At 41.5% G+C, this 12,121-nt stretch overlaps 1 protein-coding gene across 8 annotated transcripts in view; it reads left to right on the top strand.

The window, feature by feature from the left end:
• The window catches only part of LOC100650779 (LIM domain transcription factor LMO4.1), a 477,355-nt gene that overhangs the window by 333,505 nt on the left and 131,729 nt on the right, over window positions 1–12,121 (top strand). For 6 of the 8 annotated variants that reach the window (XM_012314594.3, XM_048411142.1, XM_048411140.1 and 3 more), the window contains one exon: window positions 11,569–11,699. The exons of the other annotated variants lie outside the window; for them this stretch is intronic. The gene's annotated coding sequence lies outside the window, so the exon portion shown is untranslated. The remainder of the gene's footprint in view (window positions 1–11,568; window positions 11,700–12,121) is intronic. 8 annotated transcript variants of the gene reach the window in all.

Here is a 12,121-nt window from a genome sequence, read left to right as displayed (position 1 = left end):
TTGTTGAAAGTCATACTAATGATATTTATTCAAAATCATTAGGAAAGATAGAGAAATCAGTTTTTTTTTTTATAAAGAGTATCTGGAAAGATGAAGAATTTTCTTTTGGTCGTAGTTTGAAGTAGAACGCATAGTATAAAGCGTAAGTACTGCATTCTCAATTATTTGCAATAAAATGTATACAATAATACCAAAACACAAAACTAAATGATAATCACTTCAAAACTCGTGATTCATGTAGCTAGTGTAACATCACTAAAATAACATTCCAATATTATTATAAACGTATAAAGTTATCCGGCCATTGAAAATGTATAATATTTACTATTCATATGAATGTATAATATTACTAACACAAATAATCTACTTAGCATTGATGGTTACTAATGTGCCGCGTAATCTTTTATTGCCCAGATTACAAATTGCGCGTGATCCTCGTACAGGTGTAACAAAAATTTTATTCTCGGCCTGTCGATGCAATATTATTTTCTAAAGCATAAGAAGATATTCTATTCTAAACAGTGTTATCTAAAACCTGTGATTACGGTCTCAAGCAAATCTCCCCTGTCGGGTTTTTATCTTACGGCATTAGCGTACACACAATCTCGGTATCAGGCATCGCGGGAATAAAATCTCAAAAAGTTAACACCCATAAACAATTCTTTCAATTCGCAGAACATCTCGCACAGAGCTTCTGCCGAGAAATTCAACCATTTATAACGTTTTATAAATTTATCCTGAGATAAAGTTGAAAAGAACGATATATCGTTGCTCGGCACTAAAAGACTTAAAGGAACAACTGGACGCGATTATAGTCGCGAATCGCGTATCGCATCGATCGACGCAAGTGTTTCTTCAATTTGCAAAACGTTCCTCTCGGGACGGACAAGGTAGAATGCCAAGCAGACAGATCATGTTAAGGAGGCTGAATGGAATAAACAAACAACACGTTCCAAAAGCAGAAGAGTGAAACAGCGGCTGGTGGAGTGTAGGAATAGAGTAAGAGAGAGAGAGAGAGAGAGAGCGAGTGTGGGTGGGCGAGCAGAGAGGAGAGGAGAGGAGAGTGAAAGACGTCGATACAGAAGGACGCTCGAGCAGCGAGGATCGGGCTTAAGAATGGTAGAACGAGCGGATAGAGGCGGGCCAAGAGGGGTTGCAACGAAATGGACGAGTCTTGTTGGAGGTTGAAAGGGGCGAGCGAGAGGGTAAATCTTAAATAAAGTGATATGGAGTACTTTCGTATAAAAGCTCCATTTCCAGTGCTCCAGTCGAGGAATACCTTCAACACGATTCCAACGTTGGAACTTTGTAAGGATTTTCGTTCCTTCCTTGCATTGACCTCATGAGGTGTATGCGTCCTCGCCCCCTCTCTCGAGCGGGGCTAATGTTTGTGGTGCTGCCACTTAAGAAATTAAATGACCGATCGTGTCAATACCACGATGGATACCCTTCTATTAAGCTCTTTATCGATCGAATGATTCCCTTTTTCTCTAAACTTAGAGGTTGGAAACAGTTATGATATTGGCTTGGGTCTTGAAACAGTTTAGTATCAAGAAAATGTTATAGATATAGCGACTCTGCACCATATCGCTTTCGGTTTCAATTCTTTAGAACCGATATTTCATCGGTTCCATATCGATTCTCTAACTGTTATTTTTCGGTTCTGTATCGGTTTACGATTCGATTCTATATAATTTATAATACGTATAGCTTTATACCGGTCTGATTTCGGTTCTTAGTTCTTATCAGTTTTTCTTATCGATTTTGACAAAACAATATATATCAATATGTATTAAATATTGCAATTATGATATTAACATTCTAAGATTTCCTTTAAAGATATAATTTACGACGTAATAATAACTGCTACTAATAATTTTATAATTACCATTAGTACGGTATTGAACCAAAACTGACGTTTTAAGCCGATGTATTACGGATTATGGCGTTGAAACTATACATTGAAACATACATAGTATATACATAGTACCGAAAACCGAAATAATATCGCCAAATCGTACAGGAAAGAATATAATGCTTCGATTTTCGATTGTCGAAATAGAAGCCGTACCGATTGATGCCGCGACACTTGACATATGAGACCGACAACGTTCTGCAGATTGTAACATAGTAGTATGTATGTCGGTTTCGGTATAATGGTTTTGAATCACGATCTAAAAATATTTGGAAAATTATAATAAAATTAGAAAACCGGAAAAATGACCGGTGAATACAGTTAAATTCCACTAATATAAAATCCCAATATTGAAATTTATTTTATCTCCATATCGTTCGAAAATGACTGAAGAAATGATTAACGACATATTATTGGGTTGACCGAAAAGTGTCTTTCTTTCTCAAACGTGTTTTTTACAACAGTGCACCTTTATACAAACGTGAAACCAAGTCTGTGAAATGTCGCGGTATTTATCTCAACAGAACAAAAAGGATCGCACATAATTCGACAAAATAATATTGTAAATTCGACCAATCGCGGGGAGACGCAATCGCGAAGAAACACGTCAACGGGAGTCGTAAATTCCCGTTACGATTATAATAATCGTCGCCGCGAGTAGATCGATCCCCTGATTTCCGTTAAGACAATAGAGGTGGTTGAAATGATATAACTCCGAGATTAACAGTGTTATAACTTATATATTTTCCAACAGCTTAGTATAATCACACACCTTAGTAACGTAGCTGAGTATGAGGATTGCCTTGATCTTGCTCAGATTCTGACTGCCAATCTGATAGATGAAGGCCCTTGTGTTGTGATAGACGTAGCGATTGATCAGATCCGACTTTGACTGAATCGAATCAACAGAATCAACCGAATGACCGAATGAATAGACTTCGACTGCTTGACTTCCACTGTGTGACTTCGACAGGTTGACTTGAACTGCTTGACGTCGACCGTCTGACTTGACTGAGTGACTTGAACTGACTGGCACTGAACTGGAACTGAACTGAACTGACCTGAACTGACCTGAACTGAACTGAACTGACTGGACTCCCTTGCGTGACTCCCTTTGGGGATGCGAACCAGTAGAGTGGACCCTCTTGGTGGCGTAGAAGCAGTAGTAGCAGTAGTAGCAAAGGAGTAATAGAAGCCGTAAGAGATGTAGGAACGGTAGGCACTGTGAGAGCTATGGGGACTCTAGCACCGCATACTCGTTCATAACGAAAAATATGAACAACGAATCAGCTTCCTTCGTTCGAAAACCACCCCCATACCGAGTTTTCCTCCATAATTACATCAGAACGAACCTCAGAGTTCCTATAGTTCCGACGGAGAGTTCATACAGTTCATACGGCTCTCAGAGTTCCTACGGCTCTCACGGTGCCTAGAGTCCCCATAGCTCTCACAGTGCCTACCGTTCCTACAGCTCTTACGGCTTCTATTACTACTTTGCTATTACTGCTACTACTGCTTCTACGCCATCAAGAGGGTCAACTCTATTGGTTCGCATCCCCAAAGGGAGTCACGCAAGGCAGTCCAGTCAGTTCAGTTCAGGTCAGTTCAGTTCAGTTCCGGTTCAGTGCCAGTCAGTTCAAGTCACTCAGTCAAATCAGACGGTCGACGTCAAGCAGTTCAAGTCAACCTGTCCAAATCACACAGTGGAAGTCAAGCAGTCGAAGTCTATTCATTCGGTCATTCGGTTGATTCTGTTGATTCGATTCAGTCAAAGTCGGATCTGATCAATCGCTACGTCTATCACAACACAAGGGCCTTCATCTATCAGATTGGCAGTCAGAATCTGAGCAAGATCAAGGCAATCCTCATACTCAGCTACGTTACTAAGGTGTGTGATTAAACTAAGTTGTTGGAAAATATATAAGTTATAACACTGTTAATCTCGGAGTTATATCATTTCAACCACCTCTATTGTCTTAACGAAAATCAGGGGATCAATCTACTCGCGGCGACGATTATTATAATCGTAACGGGAATTTACGACTCCCGTTGACGTGTTTCTTCGCGATTGCACCTCCCCGCGATTGGTCGAATTTACAAATATAAAATAAAAAATGTTGTGTGTCTATTATTTCCTCATGAGACGAAAGAAACTTTTCGGACAACCTAATAATTATAATATTAAACTACGATAAAATTATAAGCAATTAGAATTCCCAATTTATGGCAATACATTTTTCAATGATAAATCTTAACATACTTAATACCATTTAACATTTTCGCAAAATCAGTAAAAGAATTAATAAGAAACGAAATCAAACGGACACTTGTTAGTGACAGAAAAGAGACTATTTTCCATCCTTTATTCTCCATTTTCTAACTTCAAGAGAAACATGAGAACAATTCGAATTCGCAATTGCAAAGTAAGATTGGAAATAGAAAGTACGTAACACAGTGTTAGATCATAGATTATAAATCATTTACAGTAAATATTACCTACTACTGCTACATACATTAGATTGTCTCAAAAGTTTCTCTATAAGGAAATAATAGATGCACAACATTGTTTGTCTTATATTATCTTGTTGAATTATTCACTCTGTTCTGGATTATACATAATTCAATGAAATAATATAAAACGAAAAATGTTGTGCATCTATTGTCTCCTTATAAAATGAAAGAATCTTTTGGGACAGTCTAATGTAATAAACAAATATGTCAAGTACTTATATCTCACTCGTGTTCGATGGAAAAAAGAAATACTCAGGATTTTCTACAACTATATCTCCGTCAATGCGATGCGCACATAAAATCCGAGCGTTTGACCACCAATGACTAGTCAACACAAAACTATACTATATCAGAACGTTATTTGCCTCCGTCATTTAGATAACTGATAATCCAGAGTATATCACATCGTACAATAGAGCAAATCGTAAATCGTTGTCCTTGAACACCAATTCGAGCATAGCTATACTTACCGTTACACTCGTTAAACCCCCACGATACACAAACTTCTGTCTCGTTACACTAGGACCGCGCTTTCTTCCCTCGTTCTCCTTTCTGCTCTCCTCTCTATCTCTGTTACTCTGCCTTCTCACTTGTTCCCCTACTCCCTCGTCTCATGATTTTCATTCTTTTAATCGGTCGTTCTCTTCCATCGTGTCACTTGGCCCGGTAATTGATATCGGTACGCAGTATGCAAACTCATTGCAGCGTGGTACGGTTTAATTGGGAAGAGCGGAGGAGAGCCTGTGAAACGGCGGCTAGGTCGCCTCTTATTGGATCGCGTAGGCTAGAGAGAACGGTGGAGAAAAAAGGAAATGGAAAGAGAAAGAGGATTACCGCGTTATACTAAATACGAGGGGCCTGGCATTATTCGGGACCCCTGTTGCTAATTGGAGTAACTTCGTTTCTCGAACGCGATTGTTTACCGTTCCCCGGTGCACGAAGAGGGATCGACGCGTGTCAAGCCTTTGAAACGTCCTTTCTTTGCCCCGACAAGAATAGTAATTATCGTGGAACGTAACGGCTTGGTGGCTGGTTGCTTCGCTCGAGTCTCGACGTCTCGATGACGACGACGACGACGACAACGATGCCACAACGGAGTCGCGTGTTTCAAGGTGTCCCGGCCGGTTTTACATTCGACGACCGACCAGGGGAATGCCCTTTTCCGGGGCGACAGAGTGAATGAGAGAGAATGAGGAAGAAAAGGAGAGAATGAGGACTTTATGCAAGGGATCTTTATGAATAAAACAAGATCGGTAATTGTGGTAATTGGAGGGAACAGTTAATTGTTCTTTTCGTACGCGAACCGCGCGTCCACTTTTGCTTCTTACAGGAAACCGGAAGTGGCTTCGATACACGAACCGCTTTGCGGAACTCGATGTCGACGGATGAGTACCTGCGTCTGCAGGAAAAAAAGATGATTTACCATATCAGAGGTAATTGCCTGGTCGACTGGATTTACATAGCAATTCTCTGTGTTTCCGTCGAATCATTCTATTAATTAAAACAAACGTATAACGTTACGGAAAGACCACAGGCAAAAGGAGTAATACATTATTTTAAAATTCAATAATCAATATCATCTTACCAATTGATTCGATATTTGATTACTGAATTTCATAGATTTATCCTCTGCTTTCGAGAAAGCTATTTGTGAATCTAAAAAGATATTGGAGATCAAGAAATTAACCAAAATAATCTGGTCAAATTCTTCTCGTGTGTTTTTCACATATAAGAATATTTATTAACGATTATACGCGAAGATGAGAGAATTATCCTCGATCGTAGCTAGTGCATACTTCGCCATTCATCTTGCTCGCCATTCATTTCGCTCTACCCCTAACAGCAAAGCAGAAAATTAATTCCGTCCACTTGCCGAGCCCGTGCACATTCCTTAAAAACCCCTTGGTTCACACGAGCGAACCACTCCAATCGTGAGCGCACGATCCACCAAACAGTTTCACCTTGTGCACACTCATTGCGAAAAGAGCTACCCTACCCCCCTCCCTCCCTCCCTCTTCGTATAGCCAGTAACAGCAAGAGCAATTCGTAGACGAGAAGTCTGCAAGTAGGCAGCCGGAGTTGCGCGAAACGACACGATTCCGTGAAATCGGTTTTCGGAACGCAGTCTGTTATACATATACACATATATAGTTACTATGTACACGTATATGCACACATCTGTATATACGGTATAAAGCGGGCCTTCGTTTTAATTAGCAGTAAACAGCCTCCATTAAGCCCGAAGCAGTAAATCACCTACACTTATACGAAGCCCCAGAGAGGGAGAGAGAGAGGGGGGGAGGGAGAGAGAGAGAGCCTCTCCCCTCGTATGGAACAACGAGGCATCTTTGGTCGGCGTGCACAAGCCCGAGCCGAAGGGAAACGAAGAGAAAGAGGAGAAGGAGCGAGCAACATATCGTTGAATGAGCGAGAGGTTTGGCCGATCGAGAGGCCGAGGGGGTGGACGTTGGAGGGGTGTACATTACATTTCAATTTGGATCTGTCCGTCCTTCTTGCAAAGAGGAGCACTCTCCCGGACCGTCAGGCCAATGCGCACCACCGAAATGGGGGAAGGAAGGTTGCGAATTTTCCTGGTCCTCTCTCCGGAGCGGCGAGTTTCGTTGGAGTAGAGAGGAGCGCGAGAAACGACGCGTTCTCCCTGTACAGCGAGATAGACGTTTCTTCTCTTTCTATTTTCCCCTTTTTTCTTTTCCGACTATTCTTTCGCTCTTTCACTTGCCGTCAGCCGGTTCTCTCTCTACGGCAGACGACAATAGAAACACGTGGAAGTTGCCGTCGCGTTTCACGGTGCCCGGAAGAAGTCAGCAGGAACGGAGCTTATGTTTTAACTTCGATTATTGATTCCCTGGTCTGCTGGTCGTTTTTCCCCGCGACTCATCGATCCATTCTCCGTCCCCGTTCGTTCCACTGTCCCAGCCGCCCGCATAGAACTTCATCGTCCTCTTAATCTTTTCCAGTTCTTGTTTCGCGGCTACCCGGCAGAAACAGATCGCTCGAGTCCCCGTGGATTTCAACTTTCTTGCCTTTGCTCTCGTTACGATGCAACAGTGAGAAAGAAGCTGCTATGCCGTTGATTCACCGATCGTCGACTCTCTTCTCTGTCTCTAGGTCAGAAACAGTGGCAATGGCAATGATGTTTCTTGAGGAAACAACTCTTCATACCAAGGTTTCATCATCTGCGTGTATTTGCTGCGGATAAGTCGAACGGATTCTCGAAATTGGCGTGGTCTTCCCGCATAAACTGGCTCACGAGGATCGATAAGCATACAGAGAAAGAGTAAGAGAGAGGTAGAAGTTAGAGTGAGAAAGAAAGGCAAGAGTAGGCGGGCAAGGATGAGGGGGAAAAGCTGGTCTACTGCAAGTGAACCAACGATATACGATCCTGCAACTTCATCTCGACCTCTTCCACGAGTCAGAGGTCGTAGGTCGAGGGCTTCGTCAAGTCAGGAACCCGTCGATCCAGTTTGTGCCTGGAATCACGGTCCCGTTTTCACCTCAAAACCCTTGAACTCGACCCGGGAACCGAGTGGCGCTCACGCTCGCGCGCACACACCTCGCGTCATTCCACGCACGTAAAACGCCTGAGAAAAGCGAGAATCCTTGTTTGCTCGAAATCCACCGGCGAGTTTTATCGTCTTACTACACCGAATTCTCCGAACGGTAAATTCGCGGCAATTCGATTCGATCTAATCTCGTGGGACTGTCTTTTTTTTTCTTTCTTTCGAATCCTTTACTTTCGTGTTTACCCATTGTTTGGGGAATCTTCTGAGGCTTAGAGATCTTGACGCGAATTCCCGGAATCATTCTTCGTCTTGTAATTGTCCAATTCATTCCTTAACATTAGTATTACAAAGGCGATCGAAATAATAAATACCTAAATAGAAAGTTTCATTTTCTAATTATACAATCTGGTATTTAACGATTGAATCATCGAAATAAACGAATTGACAAATTCATGAGTTTCAAGATTATCTAATTTATTGTTTAATACTGGAATACTCAGAATGGTCGAAATAACAAATTTTGTTTAGTTTTGATTGATAAAGAAGTTGGCAAAATTTTGTAGATTTACAACGCTGCATTTTTGGTAATTTAAATTTGTAAATAAAGTCCAAACACGAGCTTTTTCTTCCCTTGTACTAAATATCTTTTAATGTATATTTCATTTCGTTTTTTCTTTACCACAAATCTTATATTATAATCGTCGGAAATTCCTAAGACAGTTCACTAAATAAAATTTCCCAACATTGTATTCTCGATCTATTTAAACCAGACAAACACTCAGCCACGACAATGCAGAAAGTCGCGTGAAGGATTCGTTCGTTCACGTGTACGATACAATTTCTCGCGATTTTACGGTGTTGAGGATAACAGTGTTGCCAGGTACAATAACCGGCGCTTTTAGCGAACATCAATGTAGCAAATTCTTATTACCGAGAGAATCGTGGCGTTCGAAGAAAGAAGGTGGGAGCGGGAAGGTCTTACAGACCTCGTTTCATGCGGCCGCATAGCTGCAATGGAACCCTTTGTGAGCCCGGGGGCCCAACAAACGGGCCTTTGTCCTCCCTTAAAAAAGGCGGACGGGGGGCAGACCGTAGAATGGAAAACGTTCGGTCGAACAAATCGAATCTATCGTTCACGTTGTTTAGTTTCGCGATCTGAAAGGTAGCCCTGTTCTCAATGCGGATTTTGTTGGTTCAGTTGTTCACGATCGTGTTTTCAAGCATGATTACGTCTTGTGTGTATGTGTTTTTTTCCTTTTATTTCTCTATGTGTCTCTTTCGATCGTTTTTGCTTCACGTTGAACTTAATGTTCTGAAGATCGTAAATTTGTTGGAGGGAAAAGTAAATTTCTAACTTATCATCGACGAATATGAATTTCTATAGAGTGTTATTGAATAACACATGGCGGACTGAAATGATACTGATATAAAAGTTTAGATTTTGAGAATTGAAACTTAGTCGCGTATCTCAACTTTTACAAGTAATAATCCTTTTAGTATTGTTAATTGTGGAAAGGTTAAGCATACTTCTGGATTTGAAAATATCTTGTTTAATTACCTAAAAAGTATAATACTTGCCAATAAATGGTACCGATCGACAATACCGATCGATAATTGAGATTCAGGATGTTTAAAGTGGTCTCGTTATCGATATCAGATAATTGGTTGAATAACGATACAGAGGAAGCACCTTGAAAGAAACAAAGGGCACCAGGAGTCTCGTTATTAAAAAACGAAGGGTAGGAAGGGAAAAGGAAGGCCTTTCGTTTAATTCATTCCGCGTTTTATTAAACGACGAAAACACGGCCGCTTTGTGCCGAGTAATAATTCACATGGGTTCATTGTTCCTGCTCGTTAAGATTTTCCTTTGAGGCGTCCGAATCTTTTACATTGGCTCGTCTTTCCCCTATCGCCTTAATGGTGTCTTCGTTAAAATTACAGCGACGCAGGGAAACTCGATGGTCGGAAGGATAAGATTATCGAATCTATCCACAATATCTGCAAATTTTCTTTTACAAAAAAAGATATATTGTAAATTTATATCTTCTTCGTATTGTTTCCACCAGTAAGATTGTTCTATTAAATCAATCTAAATTATCTCCTCCAAAATACAAATAATCTTTTACTATCGACAGTAAAATCGATGCTAGAACTGAAGTCTATCGAAGTGCGCACGTCATACGAGCACATCGGAAAATGTAAACATAAGATTTACGATCGTTATATGGGCAACTGTTTTTTAAAATCTATCGTACAAGAAGTATCAACCATGTAATAAGGTCCGTATCACTGTTACACGTCATATCGTTATTTTAACTCATAATGAAAGGGTTAAACATCTTCAATCTAGAAACAAAACTACATAAAACATAAAAATCGTCCTAATCGAGGAGTACAAAAGTCGGAAAATCAGCTGGTCCGTTGAAGGAATGATCGCGACGCTAGTGTTTCCAGCTCGTCGAGCCTCCGCACTGGTAATTCCCCTTGGCCGAGCGTTGCGACGTGACTGCACGCCACGGGCCGACAGGATGGGCGAGACAAGCAGAAACATAGAGGGGGTTGTCCTTTCCCCGAGAGACCGCAAAATCCTCGTGTCGCAAAATACAGACCACTCGAGCGTCCCGGTCGTGGAAGCATGCCGTCGACATAGGAAGAGATACAGTGAGAGAGAGAGAGGGCGCGGGAGGGGGGGCCGAGTCCTGACCGAGAATCGTAAGCAGAGCATCGCGTCGTCTCGTAGCAAGTGCACGTGCTGCTGCCGGCAAAGAGCAAGTTTCTTTCGTTAAAGGGGCGCCGTGGCTTAGCGTGGGCGAAAGAGCCGAGGAGAGAGAGGGTGGTGGTGTATCCACGGCCGATAATCCCTCCGGTGTTTTTCTTTTCCGTTCCCCGACCACGACCCACTTATCCCGACATCGTAGAAGACCTCCAACCCTCTCTACGGCCCGTTTTATCGGGTGTCGCCGCGGGTTATCGTCGTGGTTGCTGCCACGGAGGGTGAAAAAGGGGTTGAGCTGCCGTACTGAAGCAGCAGCGCTGGTAGTGTGAGGTTGCTACCACCTGTTGGCAGGACAACGTCTTAGCCCCTACCCCCGATGCCAGCTCTCCTCCTCCTTCTTCTTCTTCTTCACCTTCTCATCCTCTTTCCCAAACACTCTCGTTTCCTTCTTTTTTATCCCTTTCTTTTCACTCTCGTTCTCTCTCTTCCTTCACGTTTCCTACGCTTCCTTTTTCTGGCTTCTACCCGTCATCCTTTTTCTCGTCCTCCCTTTAGCCTCGTCCCTAAGCCATTCTCGCGCCAACGCCAATCACGGTTCCCGTAACCACGCTCTTATGTATGTATATATGTATGTAAGTATTACCTAGAGAGAGATGTACCCTCGTTGCGTGAATTAATACCTGCTTGGGAATATGTGTTTTGCGAAAGTGATAGCGTTAAGATGGGATTTTTTAGGTGGGATGGAATAGTTGCGGGATTTTTCGAAATCGTGAAACTATTAATTTTCGATTAAATAGAAACACCGAGGAAGAATCGTTAGAATGCCATTTGTAATGTATAATAGTATTATGAAGTAGTGTTGTAAAGCGTGTCTTCATAAGGTTATGTTCTATTCTCTTTAGGTCCTGAAACTACCTTTCTTATCCCCCATATGCAAGTACGAACGAATTTTTCGACTGCTGCATGTGACTTAGATGGCTGGGCAATAAGGGATCTAGGAATTCGCGAGTGTCGTATCGGCTGAGCCTCGACGGTAAGTTTTCGTTCATTCATATTTGAAAATAAGAATACGTAAAATTCCACGAATACATAAAAATCATTCACGTCCTGCTTTCCTTCATATATTATATAAACACAAAAACAACAATTTTATCTTCTGCGTATACGACGTTGTAACTAATTAACTAAATAATACGCGTATTTATTTTCCGTGAAACTGGTCTCAAATTTTAATGCTTCGTGTCTTCTTTACAAACTGTCCTGAAAAAAGCCAGCTCTATCACAGATCTACGAGTATATAAAATTTAAAAAATTTCAGTTATCTATAATTCTTTCATAAACCTATATAATATTTTTAAAAATCCCTGACTCTATCTGTGATCATTTCTCCGTGATCATACCACAAATACATCTGTAAATTAAAAAAATTTCGATCCTGTCCATCGTCATGGACTA

The sequence above is a fragment of the Bombus terrestris genome, chromosome 12 (genome assembly GCF_910591885.1).
Source record: "Bombus terrestris chromosome 12, iyBomTerr1.2, whole genome shotgun sequence".
Taxonomy (NCBI): domain Eukaryota; kingdom Metazoa; phylum Arthropoda; class Insecta; order Hymenoptera; family Apidae; genus Bombus; species Bombus terrestris.
The sequence above is the reverse complement of the archived record's forward strand: the minus strand, read 5'-3'. Positions and strand labels throughout refer to the sequence as shown.